The following is a 21,460-nucleotide window of genomic DNA, read 5'->3' as shown; positions in this document are numbered from 1 at the left end:
AGCTCTTCCACCCAACCGAGCTTAAGTGTGTGCGTCCGTCCGTGTCCATGCCGTAAGCACAAGTAGTGACGGGGCCCCTTGCGGTAAGGCGTATTCCAGCATAGCCTTCTTCATCAGCCTCGAAGCCACAACTCTCAGGTAGGCTCTTTAGCAATTTCTGAATAAGAAAAACATATCAATTAATAAGTATGGATTATCTAAACTATTAACAGTTCCTTGGATTCTACACTAATAACATACCATGACATGTCGATCGATCATGGTACTTGTGAGGCAGGTCACGAATGGCACCCCGACCAAGTCAGCGCGTGGCAGAAAGTTGTCCCATAGGTTGCACACCTCCTGATCGCTCAGCCTCACTCTTTGAGCACAGATGGCTTCCTCAAGTGGGTCTTCATAGTCATCATCCTCATAAAGTGGTGGTGGTGGCGCCATTTTCCTTATATAAGCATTGATTGGATAAAGTTAATTAAACATCAATATTTGTTCTAATGCAAGCATTCATCAGATATAGGTAGATTCCACCTAAATCAATGGAGATATATAGCAAAACAAATATCTACAATATTCACACAAGAAATCATCACATATGGCTATAAGAAAGACTAAACCTAGGGTTCATCATATAACCTAGAGAGGGTTCCTCATATGGCTATAAGAAAGACTAAACCTAGGGTTCATCTAGGTTCTAGGGTTCATCTAGGTTCTAGGGTTCATCTAGGTTCTAGGGTTCATCATATCAACTAGAGAGGGTTCCTCGTATGGCTATAAGAAAGACTAAACCTAGGGTTCATCAACTAGGTTCATCACATTGCAATCATCTAGGTTCTAGGGTTCATCATATCAACTATAGAGGGTTCCTCATATGGCTATAAGAAAGCGGATTGATTGACTCAAACTAATTGGGGGATTGGAGGAGCTTACCTTCCTCTTTCCGTAGCCATCTCGATCCGCAAAATCTGTGAATCAACGAAGAAGATCGGAGTGGGGAAGTGGAGGAGATGAGAAAATGGGCGAGAGGAAGAAGAAGGCGGCTGGGTGGGTGAGGATTAGGGGTTGGGGTGGAGTGGGCGGGCGGTTGGGTTTATAAATGCCCAAACCCTACCGCCATAGGGCGCGGCGGTAGCAGACCACACCCTACCGCCATCAGACCCGACGGTAGGATGCCTCCCCCCCATGCCCCACTTATGTGACCAAAAAATCGAGGAGCGCAGCGGTAGGGTTGCGCACCCTACCGCCGCGGCCCTAGGCGGTAGGATCCTACCGCCAAGCGCCCTGGCGGTAGGGTGTGCAACCCTACCGCCGCGCTGATCGATTTTTTGGTCACAGAAGGGCGGCGTGGGGGGAGGCATCCTACCGCCGGGTCTGATGGCGGTAGGGTGTGGTCTCCTACCGCCTTTGTGTGTGGCGGTAGGGTGCCTTTGTGGGCATTTTTTGCACCTTCTAACTTCTTTTGTCTTCAATTTTTGGCATACAACATTTAAACATCATATGTATGACATATGAAGCACACAATGTATGATATATGATGCACACCCCACAAATCTATAAATAAGGTAGGTTCGATACATAGCAAATCTATAAATAAGGTAGGTTCGATACATAGCAAATTAACGAAACAGTTTCACGAGCAAATTCATATGGTTCACGAAGCAAATATGCAAGTTTTTAGTTCAACGACACGGCAGCAACTTCAGTCCTTCCTTCCCCTCTTCGACTTCCGGTCCTCGTTATCCTTGGATCGCTTCTCGGCCGCCGTCTTCTTGCGGGCCGCAGGACGTGCTTTCTGAAACGGGGATGGACTCTTCCAATCCTTCTTCGGCACATTCCTCTTCTCACGCTGGGTTGGCTGAGTTGGTGGAGGTCCATCGTCATCATCGTACTCCTCCTCCTCCTCCTCATCGTCCTCTTCCTCTTCCTCAGCATGTTCTTCTTCTGCGCCCTCTTCTTCATCTTCCTCTGCATCATCATCATCGTCGCTCTCCTCCTCGTCATCTTGAACCGCCCTAGACAACGAGGCTGCATGGCTCGATGAAGCAAGGCTACGCATCGGTGCAGGAGGAAAAACATCCTCGGTGTTTGTAGCGCACCCAAGCAGGCCCACAAGCCGGCGTGCTTTGTTGACGTATTTTTGCAATGATAACAAAACAATATGTTAACTTCTCGAATGTCCAATGATAACGAAAATGAACTCCGTATTACCTTCACTGTTTCCCTCAACTTGTTCTCACTAGCTCGAGTCCCAGGGACAGCACTAAGCGCATCAGAGGCATGAAAAATGCTTTTGTTCAGCTCCGAAGACTGCAAAGTAATAAAATGAGTCAATAGCACGAAAAGCCGATTTCATCCAACCATCGGTTCAAAAGAGGTAAAAACAACATACCACTCTGTTCATGAGGGGTCCGTACTCCCTAAACCCGCCTTGAAGCTGTCTGATGCTCTCGTTGTAGGCTTCATTCTCTGAGGCGTCATCGAACAGGTCTTCGGCATCTGCTGTCGTCCACTGGGGCCTCAGACGCAGACGATGCTTGATGCCATCATCGTACCACAACATGTGATCCTCGTACTCGTCCCAGTCAATCACTCTCCTCTCCTTGTCTTTGCGTCCTTTCCACTCGTTCCATTCCTTCATGTATTTCGCATGTTCGTCTTCCCAATCCGTGATTGATTGATTCTTCTGCCTGCTCATCCTGCAATGCATAAGAAAGAATGTAAAACACCCTTCTTTTATGAATGTAAAGCATCAAAACAAGAACTTAGAGTCGATGAGGATGGCTTGTGGTACTCACTGGTGTAGGTCGTAGCCACCGGTATTGTGGCCGGCTGGTGGTGTGTGTTGCACCTTACCAAATTGTGCGGCAACGCGCTGTGGCAAGTGGTACTCCACGGCATAGACACAAATCATGGGCACGATGCACCGGAAGAGAAGCCGGTCCTGCTTGCACATGCTGTTCAGCTCGAACCCCCACTCTCGATCATCACTATACGGCCGCCAAGTAACTTATAACCAAACAATGGTAAGCTCAAGTGAAAGTGTTATCGAAACAATGGAAAGCTCAAGTGAAAATGTAGTTCTTATACCTGAAAAGGCGTGAGAGCATCAAGCTCGTTGCTGAAGACCTTGTACAAGGCCTTCGATTCGCCCGTGTAGACACGCACCACGTCCCAAGCGTATGCGACGGTCGGGTACCGATCGTCTTCATCATCTCCGCCATAGTCCGTCCATGCACGCGAGCGCATCTTCTCCGGACGGCCCATCGGGATTCGCTCCCACATCCAAATGGAGAGGCCCCATACACATCCACACATACCGGACGTGACTTCCGCTCTCTGGGTCGCGTCGTCAAGCTACAAACCAAGTATAGATGATAAGATGTCAAAATGTAAAGCAGCACACGTCTGATATTTGAAAGAAAGTGATATTCACTTACCGAACGGTATAGGTAGGCGAGTCCGGCGGCCCCCCGGCTGTACCCCGCATCCCAGTCCTTTAGGAAGTCGAGATACATCCATAGGGCAGAGTTCCCGGAGTAGTCCGGAAACACTACCTCCGTGAGAATGTACCACAGGTAGGCCCCGGCGTATTGCTCCACCACCCGGGGCTCGGCATCTTCCGGACACTTGCTCCGGTGCTCGAGGAGCCATGGCAGCGGTATGCCGGAAGTCCGGTTGCTCTTAGTGGGGGAGGGGGGCAGTCGCCGATGAGGCTGACAACCCTCTCGTGCCAGTTCGCCCTCTCCACCCTTCCTGTGAGAGGATGACCCTCGAGCGGTAGTGCCGTAATCATCGCCCAATCCTAGAGGGTCACGGTCATCTCCCCACATGGAAGATGAAAGTTGTGCGTCTCTGGCCGCCACCGGTCGATCAAAGCCGTGAGAGCTGAGTGAACGAGCGTCGGCGGCTTACGCTTGAACTGCTGGACGAAACCCAATAGTCAGGCTCTCTTGAAGAATGATGCGTACCGATCGTCGTACTCCATTTTAACCGTCGTCTTGTGAGCCCTCATCCGCAGTGGCGGCAGCATATGTGAAAATCAATAACCAAAGCATAATTAGCATGGACATAATAGTTAGCAACTTGTTTTCATCAATTCGAAATATTTGGTTTAAAATGGTAATTACCACTCCATTCTCAATGAAACGGGCACGGTGACGCTTGTCGAACCTAGGGTCAAGCATTGTGTACTTCGTGCCGATGTGGTCCGCAAGAGGTGGCCTCCTAAAAGAATTGCATAAGCATATCAAAAGATTTTTCAACATGAACTAGGGTTCAACATTAACTACGAAACATATCGATGCATAACAAAAATTAATCACATCCAACAGAACCTATGAGTTCAATCTTTGAATAATCATATATCAAGATTATTATGAACATGAACTAAATACAATACATATATCAAGAACTAAATAAAATACTTTTATGAAGATGCAATCACCATGGTTCAAATGCATCATAACACATATTTCTCCAACAACATCCAACATGCATAATCTCATATTTTGTTAAAAACCAAAAAAATGAACTAGGGTTCATCTTGAGGATTCATACACTACATATAACAAATATATCAAATATTCATCTCCAATATTCATCATACACTACATCCAATACTTGCATCATAGCATAGGAACATGCATCATCCATCATATAAAAAAAACCATTCAAATCAATTATGAACTAGGGTTCATCTTAACACAACCATACCAACTATTCAATATAGTTCATATCTAACACAATATAACATCTAGAATCAACCTAAATCAATCCTAGGGTTATTTTTTTTCAAATAAGAGTGATTTGAATCGAATAATGCGACGAATCTAAATGTGTTTGAGTAAAACTTATTGGAGGGACTGAAAGAGCTTACTTTTCTTTCTTCGAGGCCATCTCGATCCGCAAAATCCGTCAAGAAACGAAGAAGATCGGAGGGGGGAGTGGAGGGGATGAGAGAGGGCGAGTTGGAGCAACTGCTCTGTTCTTCGTGGTGGGGTGGCTGGGTGGGGGGAGAAGGGGTGGGGGCGGCCGGCCCGCGGTTTATATATGCCCACACCCTACCGCCATAGACTCCGGCGGTAGGTTCAGACATCCTACCGCCGGGTGGAGCGGCAGTAGGGTGTGACGGAGGGGGCACGAAGGCCGTTATCGTTGCTGACGTGGACAAGTTTGCTACCGCCGCAGGTCTCGGCGATAGGCTATATGATCCTACCGCCAGGCCCCCTGGCGGTAGGCAAAAGGGTCAGATCCCGAAATATTTTCGAACGGGGGTCAGATCCTGATATTGTTTGCAAAAAGGGTCAAAACACGAAATTTAGCCGCGACATGGAGACAACTAACATTGAGCCGACATTCTTATCCATAAAAAGCATATGCCCATGTCGGTTATATAGCATTGCTCTCCTTCTCAACCATGGCGACATCATAGACGTAAAGTGGAAGGTGATGCATATCAACAAGAGGGGAGAGTGTTATCCACGTACCCTCGTAGACCAAAAGCGGAAGCGCTATGACAACGTGACTGATGTAGTTGTACGTCTTCATGATCCGACCGATCCTAGTACCGAAAGTACGGCACCTCCGCAATCTGCACACGTTCAGCTCGGTGACGTCCCACGAACTCTAGATCCAGCTGAGTGTCGAGGGAGAGCTTCGTCAGCACGACGCAGGGCTTCGCCTAAGCACTACAACGATATGACCGAGGTGGAAATCTGTCGGGTGGTTGGTGCGACATATGCCAAGGGATGGCTTATCACTGTGGGAGCCAATAAAACGTCGCCGGTTCCCGGAAACGGGATGAGGCGAAGACATGCACACCGGCGAATCTTACCCAGGTTCGGGGCTCTCCGAGGAGATAACACCCCTAGTCCTGCTCTGCGGGGTCTCCGCATGATCACTAGATCGATAAAAGGGTAGCTACAATCGCTCCTAGAGCTGTTGAGATCAAGGGAGAAGAAGAACAAGGCTAGCTCTTGCTTCTCTCTATCTATGGTGTGTGTGCTATGCGTGGGTGTTAACCTAGAAGCCAACCCTTTGCATGGGTGCTCCGGGGGGTTTATATAGGCCTACCCCCCGGGGGTACAATGGTAATCCGACTGGGAACTGGTCCCAGCCATCAGTGTCTACGCTCGCCGGCTTCTCCGCCGGCTGCTGGGTCCCGCCGGCTGCCGGCTACTTGGTCGACAGGCCGGTCCCACCGCCAAGGGTTTTGTCGGTGGCTGCTTACTGTAGCTGCGCCTCTGATGATGAGGGCTTTGTCGAGGTGAGCGTGGCTACAGTCGGCCGCCTCGGGGGCTATCACTGTAGCCTCACCTCGTCTTGTCTTCTTAATGGGGCTCCTGCTTCGAGGAAGGGAGTAGCCGGCTTCCGGAGGCCGGCTATACTCTTGGCCGACTAGGAAAAGCCGGGCCGCCTTCACGCCTCTCTCTGGCTGAAGGGGCCCACGGTCCTTAGGCCGTGCAAGAGTGGGTCGTGGATGACGTCGAGACTAGCGTGGCTACAGTGCCGAGCCGCACGGGAGACGTCCCTCCCGTACGGCCTCCTGTAGCCACGCCCGCCTCGAGCTTCGGGGGTCATGGGCCGCACTGTGGCCACACCCCGTCACGTCGTCGTTATGGAGGGGTGGTTGTGATCTTGGCCGGCTCCTAGGAGTCGGCGTCCTTCCTGGTCGGCTTCTTGGAGTCGGCCACCCCGTAGTCGTCCTGGGGAGGAGTCGGTGAGGCTGGGTCGCCTTCCGGGAGTCGGCTTTAGTGGTAGCCGGCCAGGGAAGGCGGCCCAAATGCTTGGAGTGCTTGAAGGCCCAAAGGCCTGATAAATTTTCTGAAGAGCCAGGGGTAGTCGGTTAGGCTACCCATGGCCATTTACTCCGACAGTAGTCCCCGAAGCTGATTGGACTTCGAGGTGGAGTGGGGTTCAAGAAGCTCGATCAGCTTCCTATCGTGACAAGCCGGCAGCTGGAAGCCGGCCTTGGTCAGGCGCGCCGCCTTAGTCGAAATCTTCTGGAGTCGGGGGGCGGGAACCCGCAGGCACGTGTACCGGGCCACAGGCCGGCCTCGGGCCGTCGGCGTGCCACGTGGCCGGAAAGCCTGCCAGCCCACGCGCGCGACGGGACGTCGCCGCAGGGAGGGGGCCCGCCACGTCCGCGCCCCGGCCCAGGCGTGGATCCTTTGTATCCCGAAACCGCCCGCACGTTCCGTGCGGCAGTTTCGGTTCGCACTTATGCGTAATAAACGCGAGACGTGGGGGGAGTGGGCTCAGTTAATCCCACGTCTCCCCCCACGTCCGGCCTCTTCGGCCACGTGAGGCTATAAGTAGGGGGAGGTGGAGGGCGGCAGGCCCTCGCACGCTCCTCCTACTTCCACCGTCTTCTTGCCTTGCTCGTTCTCGCAACAGCGCTTCGCCGCCGCGCTCTTCCTCCGCACGCTCCTCCGCCGCCGTGCTAGCTTCCGCTATGCCTCCCCACGTAGAGCAGCTTGGCGGGGACTGGGACGGCTCCATCGTCCATAACGACCACATCGACTTCCTCCGCGACACCCGGGGTCTGCCCAGCACGGACAAAGTGGAGGTCTGCCTCGCGCCGGAGAAGGAAATCAGGCCGGCGCCGCGGGAGGGCGAGCGGGTGGTCTTCCGCTCGCACTTTCTGCGCGGCTTCGGCCTGCCAGTGAGCGCCTTCTTCCACTCCTGGCTGGAATTCTATCAGCTCCAGCCGCACCACCTCACCCCCAACGCGGTGGTGCTGCTGTCGGCCTTCGTCACCCTGTGCGAGGGCTATCTTGGCGTCCTCCCCACCCTCGAGCTCTGGGGGGAGTTCTTCCAGTCGAAGCTGGGCACGCGCGTGCGGGGCGTGCCGGCTCAGACCGGCGGCTTCATCGCGTCGCGGAGATCAGGCGCCGACAACCCCTTTCCCATCATCACACTGATCCAATCGGTGAAGAAGTGGCAGAAGTCATACTTCTACGTGCGGAGCATCGCTCCCCGGCGCGACTACCTCAACTTGCCGGCCTAGGTAGCCGGCCCACCGGCAGGCAGGCTGCCCCAGTGGTCCTTTCGGGCCATGACGTTGTCGCAGGGAGGAAACGCCGCCATCGCCCGCCTGCAGGTGATGGTCCAGTCAGAGGGCCTGACGGGGCCCGACCTCCTGGCCGCGTTCATCACGCGCCGGGTCCTTCCGCTCCAGAGCCGGCCTCATCTCATCTGTCAGATGAGCGGCCAGCTCGATCCAAGCCGAATGTGCACCAAGGAGATGCCGCAGCACGACGCCGCCGACATGGTGAATTACCTCGCCAACTGCCAACTTTCCGAAGACTGGCAATTCGGCAAGGAGCCATATAGCCGTGCCAATCCTCCGCCTACGGTATGCTCCCCTCGTCTCTTTTTCTCTCTCTCTCTCAGCTTTGTCGCTGAGTTCCTCTGGGCCGACTCTAATTCAGTCGGCTTGCTCTTTTGACAGAGTCCTCTGCTTCGGCCGGCCGGCGGGACAGACGTGGAGCGCCGCTTCGTCCCCGACCGGACCGAACACGACCAGGAGGACCCCGACCTGGGGGCGGTCCATATGGAGGATGCCGTCGAGCCGGCCGGTGGCCAAGCCGGCGGCGAAGCGGGCGGCTCCGGGTTCACCGCTACCTTCGATGACTGGCCGGACGAGGACGAAGCCGAAGCCGTCCCGCACCGCCAGCCGGCATCCGGACGCGGCGCGGGCTCCTCCGGCGTGCAGCCTGCTCGGGGTAGAGGCCAGAAACGTCGCGCCGCCCAGGGCATGTTCGGCAGCCAGACGAAGAAGCCCAGGGGTGGGGCGGCAGCCACCAGGCGGGAAGAGGCGGCCGCGAAGGCGGCTCGCTTCCGCAAAGTGGTGAAGCAGCCGCAGACTGTGTCGGCGTAAGTTCTCTCTTTCTATGTACTTTCCTTCTTTCTTTTCTTGGGTGGTTCTTGAACCTTCGTCTTCTTTTTCAACGGTCAGAGCTCCGCTGTCACTTGAGCGGGCGGCTGCCGGCTCCGTCGTCGAGTCGCCAGGGGGCTCTGGGAGCACCACCCGCCGTGTAGATCCCCGCGCCGCCCTCCTGGAGGCGACGGAAAGGAACGCGCAGGAGGTGCGGGAGGAGCAGGAAGCGCGGGAGGCGGAGGCACGGAGGGCAGCCGCCGCCCAGGCAGCTCGGGAGGAGGAGGCGGCGAAGGCGCTCGCCGAGGCCACAGCCAAGGCCCAGGCAGAGGCCGAGGCCGAGGCGGCGGCAGGGGACGCTTTGATGGTCACCCCCCTGCGCACCATGGCGCCAGGGGACGTGGATCCCTCGCCAGGGGGAGCCAGCGGTTCCCAGCCGGGGCTGGGAGGAAGCGGCGACGACGTCATCATCTTGGGGGAGGCGCCGGGGCCGACTCCTCCGACTAGGGCGGCCCAAGGCGGCCAGCCTGAGCCTGCACCCGCACAGTCGGCGGAGGGCGAGCCGGCCGCGGGAGCTGAGGTGGCGGTCCGGGTTCCGCCAAGCCGGCGTGCAGGGAAGGCCGCGTCGGAGCCGCAGAAGGCTGCGTCGGAGCCACAGCCGGCCGTGGGCTCCAGCTCGTCGGCCCGAGATGCGGAGGCGGCCAGCGCTACCTCGGGGTGTTTGCCGGGCGGAGGAACAGCCGTGGTGAACGTCGCTGCACAAGACGTCCGGACCCGGCTCCAAAGCCAAGCCGCGGCGCTGAGGCAGTTCACCGACGAATTCCTCGCAACGCGGGCAGCCATCCGGGTTAGCATTCCTATCTTGTTCTTCCTTGATCTTGATTTCTCTTCTTGATCTTGATTTCTCTCGTGGGGGCGCGTCAGCGCACCCACTGGGTGTATTCCCCGAGTTCCGAGTCAGCTACTGAGCAGGCGGCTTGGAACTTTTTGGAGATTTTGTCTTTGCTGCTTTTGTTCTCACTTCGGTCTTCTGTCCGTCTTGCAGGACTACCACAACCTCCGAGCGGCCGCCTTCAACTCCCAGGCTCGGGAGCTGACCCAGAAGACCGCCGATCTTACTGAGAGCCGAGGTATGTGACTTGATCTTTATCTCATGTGGGGGCGCGTCAGCGCACCCACTGGGTGTAGTCCCCGAGATTCGGGCCAACTGCTGAGCAGTCGGCTCGGATCTTCCTTGATGATTTCTCATTGTTCTTCTTCTTCTTCTATCTCTGCAGCGGCCAACGCCGGTCTGAGGGCACAGCTGGGGGAGTCCCAGACTGCTCTTCGTGCCAAGGACGCGGAGCTCGCCGCCTTGGTGCAGGAGCGCGATCGCCTGGTCAAGAAGCTGGCCGACCAGGAGGAAGGCCACAAGGCGGCGCTGAAGGCTGCGCAGGATCGCGAAGCCACCCTCCAGGCCGAGTTTGAGACGGAGGCGGCCGGCTGGGCAGAGTCCAGGCAGACTCTGGTCTCCGGCTATGGCCAGATCGAGGATCTGGTTGATGGTAAGTCGTCTATCCCTTCGTCCTTTCTTGCCGTCTGCAACTTTGACTTGTTTTTCTGATTTTGGTGTTCTTCTTTTCTTTTCTTCTTCGCGCAGAGTACTTCCCCGGCTATTCAACTGCCGCCAACCAGGCCATCGAAGCCCGTCGCCAGGCGAAGAGGCAAGCCGGCTTCGAGATCTCGCCAACCGCCGGCCGTTCGCTGGAGGAACAGCTCCTGGCGATCCAGGCTCGCATCCAGCCGGCTCACAGGCTGCTCCGCCGGCTTCAGCGCGCGGGGTCGCAGGTCTTGGCCGCCCTCTGGCCCGGCCAAGTGGTCCCTCGCACCCTTAGTCGGACCGCCGACTGGCTGGAGGTGGCAGTCGGCCGCTTCGAGGCTTGGAAGGCATTAGCGGCTCGCTCCGGCGCCAGGCGGGCGCTGGAGTTCGTCAAGGCCTGGTATCCCGGCCTGAACCTAGACCAGCTGGCTACCTGGCGGCAGCAAGCCGACACGGAGCTAGAGCCGGCGCGGCCGGCCATCATTCGGCGGGCTTCAGCGATCGCCGACTACACCGACACCAACGTCTTTGCCCCCGAGGTGGACGACAATGGAGTCGCCCAGCCGGAAGATTGGTTCGGGCTGGACCCGGCGTACGGCGAGGACTCGGCGGAGGAGATCGACTCCAGCGACGAGGGCGAAGAGGAGGAGGAGGAGGGTGAAGACGCCGAGCCGGCTGGTGGAGTAGCCGGCCAGCCTGACCGCGCCTCCAGCACTACGTCGCGTGCGAGTGCGTCTCCTGCCGCGGGAGGTGGTCAAGCTGGGACCAGCTAGGCGGCCACTCCTTCAGCCAGCGAGCCGCCTTCACCGACCAGCTCGGCCTCCATGTCGCGCCTTAGTCTTCTTTCTTTTGTTTTCCTGTCTTGTTACTTTTGAACAATGTTTGGTTAAGTCTGCACAATTCCACCTACTGGGTGTATTCAAACTTAAGTCTGTTGCCGGCCTGTGGGCGGCTTTATGTATATAAGTTATGCAATTGGTCTTTCCTTGTACTTTCGCTTTTTGTCCTTCTGCTTTTTTCCTTTGCCGCCCTCCCTTGGTTGCCGCCTCCCCAGTCAAACAGTTGCTCTGCAATCTGTGGCCGGGGAGTGCCTGGCCGATTGGGGAGGGGGAAGTACTTTTAGCTCTGCCGGACTTAAGCTAAGTTTTTTAGGAAGCCGGCTAGCCGGCTGCTTTGACAGCCGGCAGGCATATTTGGAGGCCGTCTCTTTGCTATATAGGTTAGTTGTTCCTTAGCCATTTTTTGTGTGGGCGTCCTTTCTGTCTTCTCTCTTGCTAGTCGGACAGTCAGTTCTTTGAGCTGCGACTTTCAACAAGAGAGGACTTGGGAGCCGGCGCACTACTTTGCTGACTTAGGGCAAAACTTTGAATATAGCTCAAGGCGGCCAGTGCCCGGGCCGACTAGTCGGACCCGGTGCCGGACAAGAATGCGAAATGTAATAATACATTCATGGATATGACACTCGTCATTCATAGATAAATAAAAGGCAGTCCCCGAGTACTGTTCGGGGGGCCTGTTGGTTTGTACTTTAATACAAAAGGGGAGCGTGATACATAGTGCTTTTCAGCTGTAAAATCGTCTTAGGAGGTTTGCGTTCCATGGTCGCTCCGACTCCTTGCCGGAGTCGTCTCTCTTGCGTGCTCTTGGCTTTTGCACATCGATCAAGTAGTAGGAGTCGTTGCCGAGTGCCTTGCTGACGACGAAGGGGCCTTCCCAAGGGGCCGAGAGCTTGTGCTGGCCGGCTGTTCGCAGGATCAGCCGGAGCACAAGGTCGCCCTCTTGGAAGGATCTTGGCTTTACCTTGCGGTTGTAGTAGCGGCGCAGGCCTTGCTGGTAGATGGCGGACCGGCTGAGGGCTAACAGCCGGCCTTCTTCCAGTAGGTCGACGCCGTCTTCTCTTGCTTCTTTGGCTTCCTCCTCTGTGTACATGGTGATCCGAGGCGAGTCGAACTCGATGTCTGTTGGGATGACGGCCTCGGCACCGTACACAAGGAAGAATGGAGTGAAGCCGGTTGATTTGTTGGGTGTAGTGCGCAGACTCCAGAGGACAGCCGGCAGCTCTTCGAGCCAGCAGCCGGCCGATCGCTCCAGTTGTACAACCAGTCGGGGCTTGATGCCGGAGAGGATAAGTCCATTTGCTCGCTCGACCTGGCCGTTTGACTGCGGGTGGGCAACGGACGCTAAGTCCAGTCGGATGCCCTGCGTCGCGCAGAAACGTGCCAGTGCGCCTTTGGCGAAGTTCGTGCCGTTGTCGGTGATGATGCTCTGCGGCACACCTTACCGAGTAGTGATGTCGGTGATGAATGTCACGGCAGTCGGCCCGTTCAGCTTCTTAATTGGCTTGGCTTCAATCCACTTTGTGAACTTGTCCACCGCAACGAGTAGATGTGTCAAGCCACCGCGGGCTGTCTTGAAAGGGCCCACCATGTCCAGTCCCCAGACGGCAAAAGGCCAGGTGAGGGGAATGGTCTTGAGGGCAGAAGCCGGCAGGTGTTGTTTGGAACTGAAGACTTGACATCCTCTGCAGCTCTTGACTATTTCTTTAGCATCCTCCAAGGCAGTCGGCCAGAAGAACCCATGGCGGAAAGCCTTGGCCACGAGGGATCTTGAGGCGGCGTGATGGCCGCATTCGCCTTGGTGGATGTCTTTGAGGATTGCCACTCCTTTTCCTGGCTCGACGCAACGCTGGAAGACTCCAGTGACGCTGTGCTTCACGAGCTCCCTGTTGATTATTGTGTATGCTGCGGCTCGTCGTTGCACTAGTCTTGCTGCGATCTCATCAGCCGGCAGCTCTCTGCTGACTAGGAACTTGAGGATGGGCTGGGCCCATGAGGGAGCTGTGACTTCTTCTGCTGTTAACGTGGCCACCATGACTCGGGTGGGTGGGTTGGGTGTTATACTGGAGTCGACCACCGCTTCTTGTGTCATTGCAGTCCCCGGGCCGGGTTCTGAAGTCCCTGGGCCGGGTGCGATTACGTCAGTCCCCGGGGCGGTCGTCGAAGTCCCCGTGCCGCCTGCGGGGTTTCTTGAGCCGGATCCGGCTGTTTCTGGCGCAGGCGGTACGAAGATGGAATCCGACTCTCGAGACGGCTTGATGGACGGCTTGAGGAGGCGCTGGAGGGAGACGCCAGTCAGTATGGCTTGTCGGGTGGAGCCGATCCGTGCTAGGGCATCTGCTTGGTCGTTGTCGGCCCTTGGCACGTGAAGGAACTCGCACCCTTCGAAGTATCCGCTCATCTGCTGGACGAGGAAATGGTAGCTCGCCATGTTCGCGTCCTTGGCGTCCCAGTTGCCAGATGATTGCTGGACCACCAAGTCTGAGTCGCCGTAGCATAGGATCCGGCGTATGCCGAGTTCTTTGGCTAGCCGGAGCCCATGTACGAGCGCCTCGTACTCGGCCACGTTGTTGGAGGCGGCGAAGTGGATCTGCAGCGTGTACTTGAGCTTGTCGCCTTTGGGAGAGGTGAGGACGATGCCGGCTCCCAAGCTGGTGCGCATCTTGGACCCGTCAAAGTGCATCCGCCAATGGGTAGAGTCGGGAGCCGGCGGTAAGTACTGGGTCTCGGCCCAGTCGACGAGGAAGTCGGCCAATGCTTGCGACTTGATGGCGGTGCGGGGTTGATAGAAAATCGTGTAGGGCGCCAAGGCAATGGCCCATTTGGCCACCCGGCCGGATGCATCCCGGCTGCCTATGATCTCGGCGAGCGGGGCAGTGCACACGACCGTGATGGGGTGCTCTTGGAAGTAGGGCTTCAATTTCTTGGCAGCGAAGTACACCCCATAGCACATCTTCTGGTAGTGCGGGTAGTTTTGCTTTGAGCTGGACAGTACTTCGCTGAGATAGTAGACCGGCCTCTGGACCAGCTGGGCTCGGCCTTCCTCCGGGCGCTGGACCACAACAACAGTGCTGACGACTCGGCTTGTCGCGGCGATGTAGAGGAGCATGGGCTCCTTCTCAGTCGGCGCAGCCAGGACAGGCGGAGTGGTCAACATTTTCTTCAACTCATGGAAGGCTTGGTCGGCTTGATCATTCCACTCAAAGTGAGTGGACTTCTTCATGAGTCGGTACAGGGGGAGAGCCTTCTCTCCTAGTCGGCTGATAAAACGGTTCACGGAGGCTAAGCAGCCAGTGAACTTCTGCACATCTCGCAGCTTGGTGGAAATCTCCATCCTCTCGATGGCCTTGATCTTGATAGGGTTGCACTCAATGCCGTGTTCGGAGACCAAGAAGCCTAGCAGCTGGCCGGCTGGCACTCCGAACACGCACTTCTCGGGGTTGAGCTTGATCTGGAATCGGCGCAAGTTGGCAAATGTTTCCTTCAGGTCTTCCAGCAAGGTACCGCGCTTCTCTGTCTTCACCACAATGTCGTCTACGTAGACGTGGGCATTTCTGCCGAGTTGTTTCAAGAGACATTTCTGCATGCAACGCTGAAAAGTGGCACCGGCATTTCTCAAGCCGAATGTCATTGTCAGGTAGCAGAAAGCTCCAAAGGGTGTGATGAAGGCAATCTTCAGGCGGTCAGCCGGGTCCAACTTGATCTGATGATACCCCGAGTATGCATCCAAAAAACTTAACAGCTCGCATCCGGCTGTGGAGTCTATCACTTGGTCAATCCGTGGCAAAGCAAACGGATCCTTTGGGCAGGCCTTGTTCAAACTTGTGTAGTCTATACACATGCGCCACTTGTTATTCTTCTTCAAAACCAGAACTGGATTGGCAAGCCATTCTGGAAAGAACACCTCCATGATGAAGCCGGCTGCAAGGAGCTGGGCTATCTCTTCTCCCACGATTCTTCGCTTTTCTTCTGATAGTCGGCGGAGGGGTTGCTTGACCGGCTTCGCATCAGCTCGTACATGTAATTTGTGCTCGGCGAAATCCTTCGGGACACCCGGCATGTCCTTTGGGGACCATGCAAAGATGTCTCGATTCTCACGGAGGAAGTCGACGAGCTCGCCTTCCTATTTACTGTCCAAGTTCGCCCCAATCACGGCGACCTCTCCGGGTGCTCCGGGTCTAGAGGTATCTTCTTCGTCTCTTTGGCAGGCTGGAAGGAGCCCTGCGCATCACAGTCCTTGGGGTTGGGGGACAAGGCCGGCTGTTTGCCGGCCATGGCCACAACCCGTTCCAACATTTTCTTCTCTTCTGCCACCACGAGGGACTCGGCCAGCCGGCTGCTGGCCATGGCACACTCGATGGACTTCTTGTAGTCGCCGGCTACCGTGATGATCCCCTTCGAGCTCGGCATCTTCATCTTCAGGTAGGCATAGTGGGTCACAGCCATGAATTTGGCCAAGGCAGGTCGGCCAAGTAGTGCATGATAGGGGCTCTCCAAATCCACCACCTCGAACCATATTGCTTCCCGGCGAAAGTGATCTTTGTCTCCGAAGAGAACATCCATCTTGATCTTGCCGATTGGATAGCAAGATAGGCCGGGTACGATACCATGGAAGACGGTGCGGCTCGGCATGAGCTGCTTCGCTTTGATGTTCAGCTTGTCCATGGTATCGCGGTACAGTATGTTGATACTGCTTCCGCCGTCTATCAGGACGCGGGAAAATCTGGCAGCTCGCCTCTCCGTCGCAAGGGTGACGTCCAAGACCATAGCATAGGAGCCAGGCGAAGGCATCACCTCTGGGTGGTCGGCCTGGCTCCAGCTGATGGGCTTTTCCGACCAGTGCATGAACTCGGCGGTGCTAGAGGTGACTGCATTTACTTCTTGGTGCTGCCGGCGTCGGCTGCGCTTGTCGTCGACTTGACTTGTGAAGACGACGTAGGCGTCGTGCGCTTCGGGGAACTCGTCTTGGATGGCGCCGACTGCCGGGCGAGCCGCCGGCTGCTGGGCAGCTGGAGGCGGCGGGCCGGGAGGCGGAGGCGGCACCATCCCTTCGCCCTTGGTGATGCGGGTGAGCCAGTGGCATTTCCGTGTCGTATGGTTGGACGGCTTCGCGCCGATGTGGAACTTGCAGGGAGCATCGAGTGCTTGTTCGTAGGAGAAAGACGGCTGCCAAGGCGGCCGTCCACCCTTCTTCTTGGGAGCGGGCCGCTCTTCGGGCTGCTCGTCTTCAATGGTGGCCACCTGTCGACTGGAGGAAGTCGGCATGGGGCCCTTGCGCTTGTGGTCGTTCTGGTAGGGGCGCCGGTTAGGGTCGCCAGCCGGCGTCTTGGGAGCCGGAGCAACTACCTTCCCCGAGGCGTCCACTCGGAGCTCGGTCTTCATGGAGGAGTCGGCAGTGGCATACTTGTCGGCGGTGATCAGCAACTCATCGAGGGTAGCCGGCTCGTCGCAGAGGAGTCGGTGCTTGAGGAGGGTGCCCTCTCGGCACCCGGCAGTGAAATACTCGATGGCCTGGACCTCGTGCACTCCCTCGCAGGAGTTGCGGAGCTCGGCCCATCGCGTGAGGTAGTCGCGGGTCGACTCGTTGGGACCCTGGATGCAGAGGGAGAGCTGGCGAGGCTTGGGAGGCCGCTTGTAGGTGCTGGTGAAGTTGCGGACCAAAACTTTGGTGAAGTCCAGCCAGCTGTTGATGCTGTAGGGCTTGAGGCTGTTGAGTCATGTGCGCGCTGTGCCTTGCAGCATCAAGGGGACGTACTTCACGGCGACGCGCCGATTGCCGTTGGCGATGCTGACGGCTGTGGAGTAGTCGATGAGCCAATCTTCCGGCTTCACCGAGCCATTGTACTTGGGTGTGTCTCTGGGGAGCGAGAACCCTTTGGGGAAGGGCTCGTCGCGGATGCGGGGGCCAAAGCATGGCGGGCCGACATCGTCTTCTTCTTCTAGCGCCAAGGATCGAGCATGGCGGTCGATCCTGTGGCGGGCGTCGTTTTCGCCAACTCCTTCTCGGCGGCCGAGTCGGTCGCCAAGAGTCGGATGGGTGACAGGCGGTGGAGTGAGGCGTCTTTCTCTTCGAGGCGGGGGAGGAGGTAGGTTTCCCTGGTGCTCTACAGCTCGAGGGCGGCCATCCGCGTCGCGCTCGATGGTAATGCGAGTCCGGCTGCGGTTGGCAGCTGGCTCCTTGTCTTTCTTCTGGCACGCACCGCTCGTAGTCGGCGAGCGGGACGTCGCGGCGTGCTCCCGGCGCGGGGGATGGCTATCAGCTCGGGCGCCGGCTTCGTGCCGTTCTGCAGCCGCGTCGATCAGCTGCTGGATCCGTCTTGTCATGTAGGGGAGCTCATCGGCTCCCAGCCCATTGAGCTCCTCTGCAGCCGCCTGAGCGGCTCGCAGATTCTCGAGCGGGGTGGCGTAGACGGGGCGATCTGCGCCCAGCATGCTGGCAACGGCTGCGCCGCGCTTCTGGACGAAGCCGGCTCGGCTCGGGCCGCTAGGCGGCGGCGTCCCGTAGGCGGCGCGGTCTACTTCGCGCTGGTGGGCCTCGGTGAGGCGTCTCATCGAGGCTATCTTCTTTCCCTCCGCGATGAGGGCAAGGCGGCGTGCTTCCAGGGTCTCGGCGTCGGCGTCGGCCGGGATGGGGACAGAGAGGTCGTGCATCGCCGCTTGCTGAGTGTCGCGGGCGTTCTCGCCCGAGTTGGAGACGTGGCTGATCACCAGCACTTCGGTGACAGCGTTGCTGCCGCTGTCAGCTCGAGGGAGGGGGTCGTCGAAGACCACCACGTCGGAGGGGTAGGCGTCGAGCGACGCGGTGTCGGAGTCGATGAGCATCGGGTCGGTGGAGCCGACCGACTCCATGTCCGCAGCGGGCTCGCTGGAGACGTGAAGTTGGTCGAGGAGGCTGACGAGGCGGCTCTCGGGGTAGCCGGTGCCTGCGTCGGACGCAGGCTCGTCGGAGATGCGAGTCTCGCCGAGCAGATCGGCGAGGCGGCTCGCTGCGCAGGCGTCGTCGACGCCTTGCAGCGCGTCGGGGCAAACGTCATCAGGCGCAGCAGGCTGGCTACGCTCGCGAGGGAGGAAGAGGGTTCCCGTCCAGAACAGGTCTCCGGACGACGGTGCACCTGGCCCTACGGTGGGCGCCAAATGTCGGGTGGTTGGTGCGACATATGCCAAGGGATGGCTTATCATTGTGGGAGCCAATAAAACGTCGCCGGTGCCCGGAAACGGGATGAGGCGAAGACATGCACGCCGGCGAATCTTACCCAGGTTTGGGGCTCTCCGAGGAGATAACACCCCTAGTCCTGCTCTGCGGGGTCTCCGCATGATCACTAGATCGATAAAGGGTAGCTACAATCGCTCCTAGAGCTGTTGAGATCAAGGGAGAAGAAGAACAAGGCTAGCTCTTGCTTCTCTCTATCTATGGTGTGTGTGCTATGCGTGGGTGTTAACCTAGAAGCCAACCCTTTGCATGGGTGCTCCGGGGGGTTTATATAGGCCTACCCCCCGGGGGTACAATGGTAATCCGACTGGGAACTGGTCCCAGCCGTCAGTGTCTACGCTCGCCGGCTTCTCCGCCGGCTGCTGGGTCCCGCCGGCTGCCGGCTACTTGGTCGACAGGCCGGTCCCACCGCCAAGGGTTTTGTCGGCGGCTGCTTACTGTAGCTGCGCCTCTGATGATGAGGGCTTTGTCGAGGTGAGCGTGGCTACAGTCGGCCGCCTCGGGGGCTATCACGGTAGCCTCACCTCGTCTTGTCTTCTTAATGGGGCTCCTGCTTCGAGGAAGGGAGTAGCCGGCTTCCGGAGGCCGGCTATACTCTTGGCCGACTAGGAAAAGCCGGGCCGCCTTCACGCCTCTCCCTGGCTGAAGGGGCCCGCGGTCCTTAGGCCGTGCAAGAGTGGGTCGTGGATGACGTCGAGACTAGCGTGGCTACAGTGCCGAGCCGCACGGGAGACGTCCCTCCCGTACGGCCTCCTATAGCCACGCCCGCCTCGGGCTTCGGGGGTCATGGGCCGCACTGTGGCCACACCCCGTCACGTCGCCGTTATGGAGGGGTGGTTGTGATCTTGGCCGGCTCCTAGGAGTCGGCGTCCTTCCTGGTCGGCTTCTTGGAGTCGGCCACCCCGCAGTCGTCCTGGGGAGGAGTCGGTGAGGCTGGGTCGCCTTCCGGGAGTCGGCTTTAGTGGTAGCCGGCCAGGGAAGGCGGCCCAAATGCTTGGAGTGCTTGAAGGCCCAAAGGCCTGATAAATTTTCTGAAGAGCCAGGGGTAGTCGGTTAGGCTACCCGTGGCCATTTACTCCGACAAAATCTGTGGAGGGGGGCACCGCACATGGCTAAACAATCAACTTGTGTGTCTATGGGGTGCCCCCCTCCCCCGTATATAAAGGAGTGGAGGAGGGGAGGGCCGGCCCTCTCTATGGCGCGCCCTAAGGGGAGTCCTACTCCTACCGGGAGTAGTACTCCCCCCGTTCCCTAGTTGGAGTAGGAGAGGAAGGAAGGAGGAAAGAGGGAGAAGGAAAGGGGGGCCGCCCCCACCCCAATTCGGATTGTGCTTGGGGGGCCACCATGGCCGCCTCCTCCTCTTTCCCACTAAGGCCCAACAAGGCCCATATACTCCCCGGGGGGTTCCGGTAACCCTCCGGTACTCCGGTAAATGCGCGAACTCACCATGAACCATTCCGATGTCCAAACATAGGCTTCCAATATATCGATCTTTATGTCTCGACCATTTCGAGACTCCTCGTCATGCCCGTGATCACATCCGGGACTCCGAACAACCTTCGGTACATCAAAACGCATAATCTCATAATACCGATCGTCACTGAACGTTAAGCGTGCGGACCCTACGGGTTCGAGAACTATGTAGACATGACCGAGACTCATCTCCGATCAATAACCAATAGCGGAACCTGGATGCTCATATTGGTTCCTACATATTCTACGAAGATCTTTATCGGTCAAACCGCATAACAACATACGTTGTTCCCTTTGTCATCGGTATGTTACTTGCCCGAGATTCGATCATCGGTATCTCAATACCTAGTTCAATCTCGTTACCAGCAAGTCTCTTTACTCATTCCGTAATGCATCATCCCGTAACTAACTTATTAGTCACATTGCTTGCAAGGCTTATAGTGATGTGCATTACCGAGAGGGCCCAGAGATACCTCTCCGACAATCGGAGTGACAAATCCTAATCTCGATCTATGACAATTCAACAAACACCATCGGAGACACCTGTAGAGAATCTTTATAATCACCCAGTTACGTTGTGACGTTTGATAGCACACTAAGTGTTCCTCCGGTATTCGGGAGTTGCATAATCTCATAGTCATGGGAACATGTATAAGTTATGAAGAAAGCAATAGCAACAAACTAAACGATCATCATGCTAAGCCAACGGATGGGTCAAGTCAATCACATCATTCTCTAATGATGTGATCCCGTTAATCAAATGACAACTCATGTCCATGGTTAGGAAATTTAACCATCTTTGATTAACGAGCTAGTCAAGTAGAGGCATACTAGTGACACTCATTTTGTCTACGTATTCACACATGTACTAAGTTTTCGGTTAATACAATTCTAGCATGAATAATAAACATTTATCATGATATAAGTAAATATAAATAACAACTTTATTATTGCCTCTAGGGCATATTTCCTTCAGTCTCCCACTTGCACTAGAGTCAATAATCTAGATTACACAGTAATGATTCTAACACCCATGGAGTCTTGGTGCTGATCATGTTTTGCTGGTGAGATAGGATTAGTCAACGGGTCTGCCACATTTAGATCCGTATGTATCTTGCAAATCTCTATGTCTCCCTCCTTGACTTGATCGTGGATGGAATTGAAGTGTCTCTTGATGTGCTTGGTTCTCTTGTGAAATCTGGATTCCTTTGCCAAGGAAATTGCACCAGTATTGTCACAAAAGATTTTCATTGGACCCGATGCACTAATATGACACCTAGATCGGATATGAACTTCTTCATCCAGACTCCTTCATTTGCTGCTTCTGAAGCAGCTATGTACTCCACTTCACACGTAGATCCCGCCACGACGCTCTGCTTGGAATTGCACCAACTGACAGCTCCACCATTCAATAAAAATACGTATCCGGTTTGTGACTTAGAGTCATCCGGATCAGTGTCAAAGCTTGCATCGACGTAACCGTTTACGAC

This window comes from Triticum aestivum, chromosome 4D (assembly GCF_018294505.1).
Source record: "Triticum aestivum cultivar Chinese Spring chromosome 4D, IWGSC CS RefSeq v2.1, whole genome shotgun sequence".
Taxonomy (NCBI): Eukaryota; Viridiplantae; Streptophyta; class Magnoliopsida; order Poales; family Poaceae; genus Triticum; species Triticum aestivum.
The sequence above is the reverse complement of the archived record's forward strand: the minus strand, read 5'-3'. Positions refer to the sequence as shown.